Below are 11,096 nucleotides of genomic sequence, written 5' to 3'. Positions count from 1 at the left end.
CTGACTTCCTGCCCCTGGGGCAGGGGGCTGGACTCGATCTTCCAAGGTACCTTCTAGCCCTAATGTCTATGAAATCTATGAAACACAAAGTCCTAGAGCCCAATCCTTGCTGAGCAGGACACAGAGCCCCATGCTGCCTCCACCTGGCCGAATCAGGGTCCAAGGCCCTGCATCACCCCTGCCTAGCCCTTGTGTGTTGGAATCAGGTTCTGGCTAGGTGTAGTCAGCACAGGCCTCCACAGGCTCATCCAACCCATGGATGGGCACCCCACCACTCATTTGGCCGGCAGTGCCAAAAGTGTGACCACCACTAAAACTAGATAGTGCTTTCTAAGTTATCACCTATATATAGCACCATGAACAACGCATGCCCCCGGAGGCTGGGGGGGGAGCACGATGACTGCCTGCAGGCGGTGGTGGTGAGCTCCCGCAGCCATGCCAGTGGCCGAGGCAGGCTGAGCAGGGTGCTCCCGCAGGCAGTCATGGGGGATGGGAGGGTGGGGGGATGAGCAGTGACCACTCACAGGCACTGCCAGCTGCGCTTTTCCGCAGGGGGTGCACCACCAATCTCAGGGGGTGCATGTGCACCCCTGTGCATCACCAGTGTGTATCACCAAATACTTTTCACATAAGTATAACTTCACCACTGGGAAGACTGAAAAGGAAAAATAGGATTAACCAGCTCAGGGCTGTATAACATTTGGGTGCCCCCCTCCCCCTGCACAATGAACAAACTACCCATCTCAACCCCAGCCCCGCAGCTGTGGGCTTCTCAATTGCATTGCACTGCACTGTACTACACTGCACAGGTACTTCAGGCCACCAGCTCTCCCAGCACCATGGGCTATTCAGTGCCTCCCCACCTGACTCACTGGGACAGAGACACGAAGTGGAAGCCGGAAAAGGGAGGGGGCACGAGAGACCCCCTTCACAGAGGGGGGGGAACAATGGCTGGGTGGGAGCCCAAGGTCCATGTGTTAACCCCTCTTAGGCCACATGCAACCTAGGGGCCACCAGTTGTACTTTCTTGAACTAACTGGCTTTATATAGCTTGCACTAGTTTACTTCTTGCCTACCTTACAGTTCCCAATAGTGAACTATATAATTCATGAACAGTTAATTACACCAAGTACCCAGGCCCCTCTCTTGAATTATCCATCTCTACAGTGGTTCCCTTTTCTTCCAGATTTTACATAGTTCTTTTTCCTTATTTATTGTTTAATAGGAAACAAGACCTTCAATTTTTCCCTTTTCTTTTTCTTTTCTAGTAATTTTGTGTCCATCCACAGACAGAAAATCAGAACTTACATTTAACTTTACATTTTTCTAAAGACCTTACTTATTTCTGAGTAAAGACATTAAAAAGATGGGGAAAAAATCCCAACCCCCTTCCCCCAGAAAATGAGACACCAAAACCAAATTAGTTATAATTAAAACCTGAGTTTTTCACCACCCTTCAGGTAACAGCATTAAACATGCAGTATGCCTTATACTTACAAGCTTGATGAACAACTGGATAGCCAAGCACATTGGCAGAGTACCAAGACTCTCACCTGCAGGCTGGCAGTTTAAATTTAAAGCCCAGTTCTCTGGTCATTGAAAATTTATGCCATCCATGCCACTGTACCAAGCCATCGCTCACTGGTACAATAAAAGGGGCTGTTTCCATCTATTTAAGAGACAAGTATCCACAGAAAACTCACTGGCAAACAAGTACCTTCTTCACACCTTTCCAATATGTTCCTTGCAATTACATACTGGCAGAATGGCCTTTCATTTGTTGAGAAGGAATCACTAGAAGAGGAAACTTCAGAAACAGCTAAAAATCAGAATTATTTTTTTCCCTCTTTTGCACATAAAAATTTCTAATTCTTAAGACATGAAACAAACAAATCTGTCTACCACACTTTGTTTACATTTTCACTGTATGCACTGTGAAAAAAAATCAGATGGGAGGCAGGAGCAAGCATAGAGATACAGGCTCTTTGAAGCTAGCAGAACTGTACAGAGTGCTTGCTTATACGTGTGCCCGTCCACCACATTTTGTTTACATTTTCACTGTGTGCACTGTGAAAAATCAGATGGGAGATGAGAGCAAGCATGGGCAGGCAGACTTTCTGAAGCCGGCAGATCTGTAGCCAATCCACTTATATACATTTGCCCATCTCCCAGAAGACTGTAAACATAAGCTTCTGTCACGTAACTATAACTGTACCACCTTGGGCTGTGATCTCATATGTAGGGGTCTACTTAACCCATGGTAAGACAAAGCAATTTTCACGGCATGAAGAATTGATTGGTGGGCATTTCCCAGGGGCCCCACCCCTTGCCACGGATTGGCAAAGAGGCATACACCATGTAATTTAATAGCAAATCCCATGGAAAGTAAGTTATATCACATAATTTATCATACTGTTATAAATCTAAATATTAAAATTTAAACCTAAAGTTAAATATAGTATACATATAAATTTATATCTAGCATGAATTATAACATATCATCATAATTTATTCTATGCTGCATTCTACAAAAAAAAGTTAGAAATACTAATTAACGCTAACTTAATAGAAATAATTAATTTTAGTTGTTAAACCCTAGCATGCAGCATCCACCAGTAGTTGCAGCTGACATCCTCTGTCTCGGCAGCGTGAAGACTTCTCCATACGCTGAGCTTGCACGTTCTGCATCCACTGAATTGGTTGAAATTGTAAGACGATCAATTTACCACCATCTGAATGTAAAGTTCCTACAGGGAACTGCTTTACACAGTCCTGAGCCGAAATGTATTTTGCTTTTTTCTTTTCACTCATCTTCAGAGTACAGCATTGCATTTAACTTCTTAAAAGATGGTGCAGAACAATTTACTTCACTTACTGGTGCCTTCACTTAATCTATATCACTAGCAGACAGTAACCCTCAATTGTGTTGGCTTTGTATCACGGTAAGCATTGGGACATCTAAAACAACTAATTACATAAATAAAAAGCTTCAGGTTGTTTTCACAGGAAATCCCAGCCAGTGAGAGATTTCCTGGAGATCGCAGACAATGCCATTTTTCACAATTTCTGCAAAAAAAAATAAAAATTAAGTAGACCACTACTCATAAGGTCTCAAAGCTAAGCAATGTCACAACTCCAAAGAAAACTCTCAGTGAATTAAGTGGATCACTTATTTGGTAAATTTCTTTTGAGTTAGCATTGAAGTGAATCCAGCACTATTAATCCTACTGTGGGGCATCAGCAGGGAATAACTCAAGTATCTCCATCACCAAAGCACAGGCCTCTATCACCAAGAAGGGGCAATTCTTTTAGCTTATGACAATTAGAAGCTTTTATTTCATATGCAGAATATGTGACTGATCAGGGGACACCTTTTGCCAGCATTTCATACCAAAATAGTATTTTACTATTTGCAGATGAAAAATAAAGCAATTTACCACAATTAAAGACCCCTCAGCAATTTTCCTACCAGTCTGGATGTTCACATCTTTTCTAGGAACATGATTTAATGTAGTTTTCATGTTCTCTCTCTCCAAATTCACTGTGCCATTTTAAGTGGGATATCTGACAGTTTGATATCTTCTTCACTTCCCACCCATAGAGATTTTTGTGTACCACACTAATAGGTGTATTAGAAATGTCTAAATAGAGTTACTATCATGCTCAAGTCCAGAAATGGCTGCTCTTCATTAGTACGAGGCACTCCCACGTATTACTTGAACAACTTAAGCATTTTACAGGGTAAGACTCTATCAACATAAGATTTTTACTATAATCACATGCAAGTACAGGCTTTTTCTCCTTAAAAAGAGATAGGTTATGAGAATTAGAACAGGAAGAGGATAACTCTTCTCTCCTATTCCCTATAGAACATTTTTCTTTCTTGGAAGGATGTTAACACTGATAATCCTGGCTAAATTCCAACTCCAGCAATACATTCTGAGTATCTAAATTTCTTCTATTGTTTGTTGAACACCCTTCTGAAACTGCCTACAAAAATCGTGGAACTAAATATTTTTAATTCAACAACTTCATTCTCTTAACCGTACTGAGCAGAACCAGAGATCCGCTCAGAAGACACCCGGTCTCCCTTATTATCTATCCATGCAATCAGGTATACCCATACCATGAGGTTTTATTTGTGGGGCTGTATTACAACTGTATACTTAAATTTTATTGAAAGGCGTTTCATTATCCTTATTTTTAAAGCTATAAATAAAGATGCTAAAAAGACCTTTCCAAAGAGGAAGCTAGGTAACAGCCAGAATCTCAGTCCAGCTTCAAAATGAAACGGTCAGTAAGCCCTGGCTCTACAAACACTTGTCCATATGAAAGACTTTGGGACCAACCATGCATTTATCAAGCCAATAAATCCTACACTATCTTTAATTTGACCAACTCTCTTCCCTACTCATTACCAGACCCAGGAGTTCAAAAGCCCAAAGTCAGACCACACACAGGATGCGACTGGCTTAAAGCACAGGATTTGTTTTTAAAGGATGAGCTATTGGCTATTGTCATTGTCCTGGATTCCAAGTCTGTAGTTGCCATTCATCATATTTTTAATCTTTGGCTGGAGGGCAAAAAACTTACTTGTTTCTTAATATGCTACCAGAGTCTTACATAAATACATAATTCCAGCTTCAAAAACACTGCATACATTGTGAGAGCTGGAAACATTGCACCTTACCTACAGTATATTCTCAGGCATGGCGCTGGGAGACATGTTACACAAGTGCATTTTCTGATTCCTTGGGCTTTCAGCACAAGTAGACCCACTCTCCATCCACCACTCCACTAGTAAAGCGAGAAAACAGGAGACCCTGATAAGCAGCTGCTTAAAGACCACCCAGCTCACAGGAGCCAGCTGCTGTGAGTGAAGGGCATAATACAGGGGAGGCAGGAAGGTAGAGAAGAAGGCAGCTCCAGCAGCAGTGTTCTGTATATCACACTGACCTGCTGACTTAATATTTAGGTTAAAAAAAAGAAAAAGAAAAAAAGACAACATGGTTTCCTACACTGGTGTTCTTTGCCTGTCCCTTCTCCAAGTACTAACTCAGATGAACCCTGTGGCACTGAATAAGACCACAATATAAATTTATAAAACACAAAGACAGTTTTTCTTACACCATGAATTACATTATGGCAAAGTAAACACTGTAGGCTGAGAGAGACTGGTCGGCCAAAAATGTGAGCTGCTTTCCATCTTATCTTGAATAAGAATGAAACTTAAATATGGAAAGGACCCATTAGATTATCCACTCCATCTCTATGAAAATGGAGAATTGCTTCCTGCAGCAAGGCTATTAGCAATGTATCTAAGCTCACTTTAAATGTCACAATCAACAGAGTCCTAATCCATCAATCCACTGCAAGTTTTTACCCAAGTCTGCCTCAGTTTTTTCTTGTCACATTATTTCCAGATAGCCTCCCAAAACCACGTTAAACCTTCCTCCTTTGGTGTTAAAACTCTTCAGATAACTGTGCACTATTAATCTATTGCCCCCTGTATTCAAGGCCAAATCTATACATTTAGCTATTATTTTTTCCTCCTAAGATAACTCCTCCAGGCCCCTAGGTATTTTTGTTGCTCTTCTTTGAACTCTGTTCAGTTTGTCAATAAAATGATTGTAATGCTATGTTCAGAAAGTCCAGGGATACTCACTGAAGAGTCTTACAGAAGGGGTCTTCAAATTCCTTGTTCTGTAATGCTATGTAATCAGCTAAAAATGAAACAATCTTTTCTGTAACCAGATTGACCTCATGTGTGATCTGCTGTCTGGTAACACTCCTAGGTCTCTTCTAGCATTACTGCTTCCAAGGTTTCTCTTTCCATTAAAGCATTTTATATTTCAGATTCTTTCTCCAGTTAGGCTTGCATTGTTCCAAATTCTGTCCTCTCTACAACTCCATTTAATCTAGCATTCCTAAGAATTTCATTCATCTTTTGTTTACTCCCCATCCTAGATTTCCAAAGAATCTGTTAAGTTTAAAATAATTTTTGCTTTAGGCCTCAATCCAACAAAGCACTTAATTGAACACCTAACTTTAAACACATGCTAAGCTTAAGTCATATTGATCTTGCTGGACAACGATGAATTTAAGCATATGGTTTAAGTTAAACCATTAAGTGCTTTGCTGAATCAGAGCCTTAGTTTCCTGCCTCTCACCCTCAATAAAATATGCAACACCACTAAAAGACAACTGAACGCTACAAAACAAACACTTTCTAACAACTCTACAATTAAAAAAAAAAATAAAAAAAAAATTAAATTTATGTTTCTGTCCACACCACAATGGCAGAGGTCTCAATAAGCTGCTGAGAAAATAAGTTCCATCTACCCATTCCTACTCAGAGAGTGAAATAAGTTCCACTCAATCCCAGAAGTGAGGTCATGAGGACTCCCTGGGGACACTCCTGGAACCGTACTCAAAACCTGGGTTTCTATGGTGCTCAAAAATGGTGGCTTCAAGAGTCCTGGAAGCTGCCTCACTACCTCATTTTCCAAGATGATATGCACAGAGCTGAAGGAAGTAGGCAGGACAGCCACGTCCAGACAAGTGCAGATGTTTGGTTTCCTGGGGACAACCGGCAGCAGAGCACCTTGTGCCACCACTAGTTATCCCTGGGGAACACCCATGCCATGCACCCTCTGGTGCACAGCAAGTTACCCCCGGTGAGGTAGGGGTGGCTGGGGCCAGCACTAGGCTAGCTCCAGCAGCCTTACCTAGGATCCTGGCGGCCTCCTGGGGCTGCAGCAGCGGTGATCCTGCCATTTAGAGCCTGGCTGACAGCTGGAGTGTAGCTCCAGCCAACCCAACTCTGATTTCAAGTGACACATGCTGACCCCCCATGTGCCACTGCTTCCCCCCTACCCACGGGTATTTTTTGCTCCCTGGATATCCAGGAGTCAACCTCCCCCTCCACACCTCCGCGCTGCTCCCTTGCAGTGTGGAGAACACCTGAATGTGTGGTGTGTGTCCACACGCTGCACAACCATGTGCATCTGGATGTGGCCAACTTGTTTTCTCAGCAGTATGACTGAGTACTCTGTCATGGTCATGTAGACAATACCTGAAATGGCATGGGGTCTGCCTACTCAAAGGGAACTCTCTCTCCCTCTGTGAAATATGCTTAGGTGATATCAGTGAAAGAATCTGTAAAATCCCCTCAGTTTAAAGACTGCTAGCAAGTAACTCTTTCTGAAGAACCCTTAGCTTTGGAACTCATTCCCCACATCCTAGCCCCAAACTTACCATACTTTAGGATGCCCAGGGGTACAGATGCATAAGGAAGATGGGACACATCCAGGTCTTTCAGTTAATAACTGCTTAGCTAGTTCATTTTTGGTGAGGACTCCTAGGTTTCTTTCTGTTGGTATACTTTAAAGAAAGGCATCAATGAAAATCATAGGCCAAGTCCACAGTACATAAATCCCACATAAAGCCTTAAAATGAGCACATAGTAATCTGGACCTTCCTTTCATAAACAAATAAAGGGGATGTGGAAGAGAGATCTGACAAATGTTTAATCTGAGCATACCAAAGATGTAACAAAGAATAAAACTACACAGCAGTTCTAATCCAAGGTTTTGTATTCACCACTGTACCTGCCAGCAGCAGCAGTTGGCATAACAGGAGTTTCATGGAGAGTATTCAAAAATCACTTCTAACCATCTTTAACGGTTTAGGGACAGAAGCACTGCACTACATCTTCTTCCCTCTAGGTCCTTTGTTCACACATTTTTCTTTTTTCACTGCCATTTCATTTTCTGCTGTATAAACTTGGAGGGGTCAAAATGGGCAGGAGGCTAAAGCACAATTAGATTAGTCTGTGGCTATTCTAGCTACAAGGTTCTAACTTCAGAGGAATTGCCATCTAAGAAAAACAGTGAAGAAATATTTTGAAAACTGCTATTTCCTTTAAACTCGCAAGGGCTACCAAAGCTCAAATGCTTTGTTATAAAAGTAAATTGTGTATACTTTCTATGCTACTAAAATATATGTTTTGAAATGTGTATAGGAAAACAGCTACTCACTGGTACTTGACAGAATTATAATATTCTCTGACCACTCAACTTCAACCATGTTTATTCAAATTGTATGCATGTTATAATACTACAAAATCTTACTATTTGAGATGAATTAGACACACCTTCATATTATAAGTAAGTAATACATAACAGCATATTCGATTTTAAAAATAATGTTGTGAATCCCAAGAAGCCACTCAGGGAATCCAGTACCCATGCCAAACATGAATGTCATTGCTTAATAATGCATGGATTGTAAATATACTACTGTCCCAAATTAAATTTCCTTCTGATTTCATAGTTTACAAATACATACAAGATTTTTTAATTCTACTGAATGTATCAAACATCTATATTTCCCTAATCTCAAATGTGAAAGTGATCTATCAGCTTAATAACCCATTACAAAATATCTTCTATTTATGATACAAAAGACTGACACATACACAATTTTTGTAACTTTCTACTACAGAGAGAAAAAAATAAGAACTTGTTAAAAAGGATAATCCAAAAGTACCTCAGCCCATTAAACATGTTACCATACATTTCCTTTTTTCCACCACAGTAAAATCTCACTGCCAGAATTTTGAGAACCAAAGCCTGTTAAAATAAAAGCTGAAAACTGATAGGCAGTAACTACAGATCCAGGGTTTAGGTCCACAGCATGCACTAATGGATTTTTTCAGATAGATGGCAGTACATGTAATGCATCCAAGATTAAAATATGGTCCAACGTCAAGATTTCATTTCAGTGCCGAGACACGCAAACTAGGAAAATTACTGCATTATCAAGATAACTTTAAAAGATTAATAATTAAAAACCTAGTCCTGCTCCCACTGTAGCAGGTTTTTCCATTTATTTCAGCAGGAGTGGGTTGGGCCACAAGAATTTCAACTACGCAGAGCAAAACCCTAGGTGTTACTTACCATTTGTATGAAAGCCAAAAATTGTTTTAAGTTCTTATAAATATAACATACTGAAGATACAACAATGAAAAAGAGTCATTTCCAATAAATACTGCATAATAGTTAGAGTCAGTGATAAATAGAAAAACAGGTTCTCACAGGCCCAGTAATCACTTCTTTTTTAAAAGATAAATATTTAGAATTGTTATTATTTATCAAAGCTCTACAAATATTATTAATCGTGTATCTTATTCTAAAAGAAAGACATCAAGCTATGAGGAGCACATGAAATTGTAACTGTTTCACTGCAACCCACAAATCCCATGCTCACAAAAGTGAAATATTTTAAAGGGAAATTAAAATAAACCAAACAGGAGCAAGCCTCACTTCATACTTGGTAGTTCCTCATCTGCTTTAGGGTTTCAATGTATGGCTGTCATGATGTGGAAGCATCCTCTATCGTTTTGTTTTCTATTCACAGTGGGTGGTTGCTAGGGAACAAAATACTATTGTCTGATTTTGTGATCTATTGCCCAGTTTGCCTTGTAATAATGCCTTTGAAAATTTAAATGGAGAAGGTATTTTTGTTTTTATAAATGTATCATTTAAAATACAAAGATGAAAGAGTCAAATATGTACAGGGAGGAAAGAGGGGGAAGAATAATAGTCTATAGAAATCTTTCCAAAGCAATTTAAGAGAAAGGGTGGAAATACCCCAGGACAATGAAAACAAACTATCCTGACAACAAATGGACCTGAGTACTCTACCAGCACATACATACACGTGTGCAAAATCATTCTGCCACAATATCGACAGTTTCCCCTAACTTGTCAAAGAAGGTAACATACCCCACTTCTAGTGGTACAAGATTTCATTTACTACTTTAGAGTTACTGTATACAGTAAGTTCCATACATGCTATACATAACAGAATGTGTGCTACAAGCAAAGCATGCATCACTCAGATTAGAGCCGGGTAGGTGTTATTCATACTGTAGTTATTTTTGGATCTCAGTTTATTTACTTAATCATTTCTGCTCCCTGGGAGAGACAGAAAAGTCTAAGTAATATGCTCCTCTGTTCAGTGTAAAAATACAAACTGCAAGAGAGCAGACATGAAAGCTGCAGAGACAACCAAGAATTCCACATGTGTCTTACACTGACAACGCTTCCTAAAACAAAGGATTAGAAGATTATTAAAACCAGACAATTTGGAGACCTGTGACGACATCTCCAAGAAGACAACGGCATTAGACCCTAGCAGCAAAAGGCAAGATACTTAGACCTGGAGACAGAAGAGCATATGTACGAAAGGATGCCACCACAAAAAAAGATTTGAAATAAAGCCTAAGCCTGTGGGGCAGTCGCTATTCTTTCCCGTGTACCTGGAATTTCACACTGGGCACCACAAGCGCTATTTCAAACTCCTTTCAACCTGTCATCTCCGAAACCCTGCACTCACCCCCCTGCCCCCGTTGCCTTTCAAATTGGACAGAAAACAAGTAATATACCTTCCACAACAGGCATCAAAGCCATGACGTCCTGGCAGAACTTAGAGAGCAAGGCAAGCGATACATAAAACACATCGCTCACTGGGATGACTGCAGAGCTCCTTCCTTCCCCCAACCCGGAGACAAGTCGCCGCTGTGTCCCCTTGGAAGATGCCCAGAGCAACTCTCAGAGGGTTTGAAAGAAAGAGTGAGCGTGCCAGAGGCAAGCGGGCTCTCTCCGTGCCACACACGCCACAGCAAACCACCCTCACAGCCAGGAGCAACTGGAGGCAGGTATCACACCTAGCATTAAGACCCTTGCCTTGCCAAGGCAAGATGTAGCCCCCACCACCACCTACTTTCGAGTCTATACACACACAACAACTCACCTACTTCTCTGAGTGCACACACACGTACACATGCAAAACCCACCTACTTCTGAGTCTACACACACACAAAAAACCCACCTACTTCTCTAAGAGTCTGAGTCTACACACACAGATACACACAAAACTCACCTACTGCTCTGAATCTGAGTCTACACACAAAACCCACCTACTTCTGAGTCTGAGTCTACACACACACACCTGGTCCCCAAAATGACCCTTACCAATATAACAATATAATTCTTATCTTATACTTATCCTATCTAAACCTTAACAACTCT

General features: G+C 40.8%; 1 protein-coding gene across 4 annotated transcripts in view; it reads right to left on the bottom strand.

Moving 5' to 3' along the window:
* The window catches only part of ENOX1 (ecto-NOX disulfide-thiol exchanger 1), a 653,611-nt gene extending 642,592 nt beyond the window's left edge, over positions 1 to 11,019 (bottom strand). For all 4 annotated transcript variants that reach the window (XM_019524278.1, XM_019524281.1, XM_019524282.1 and 1 more), the window contains exon 1: positions 10,451 to 11,019. The gene's annotated coding sequence lies outside the window, so the exon portion shown is untranslated. The remainder of the gene's footprint in view (positions 1 to 10,450) is intronic.
* Between the last annotated feature and the right edge of the window lie 77 nt (positions 11,020 to 11,096).

Source organism: Gavialis gangeticus, unplaced genomic scaffold (assembly GCF_001723915.1).
Source record: "Gavialis gangeticus isolate Ggan-Ray unplaced genomic scaffold, GavGan_comp1, whole genome shotgun sequence".
NCBI lineage: Eukaryota > Metazoa > Chordata > Crocodylia > Gavialidae > Gavialis > Gavialis gangeticus.
Note: the sequence above shows the minus strand (reverse complement) of the source record. Positions and strands in the feature narration are given on the sequence as shown.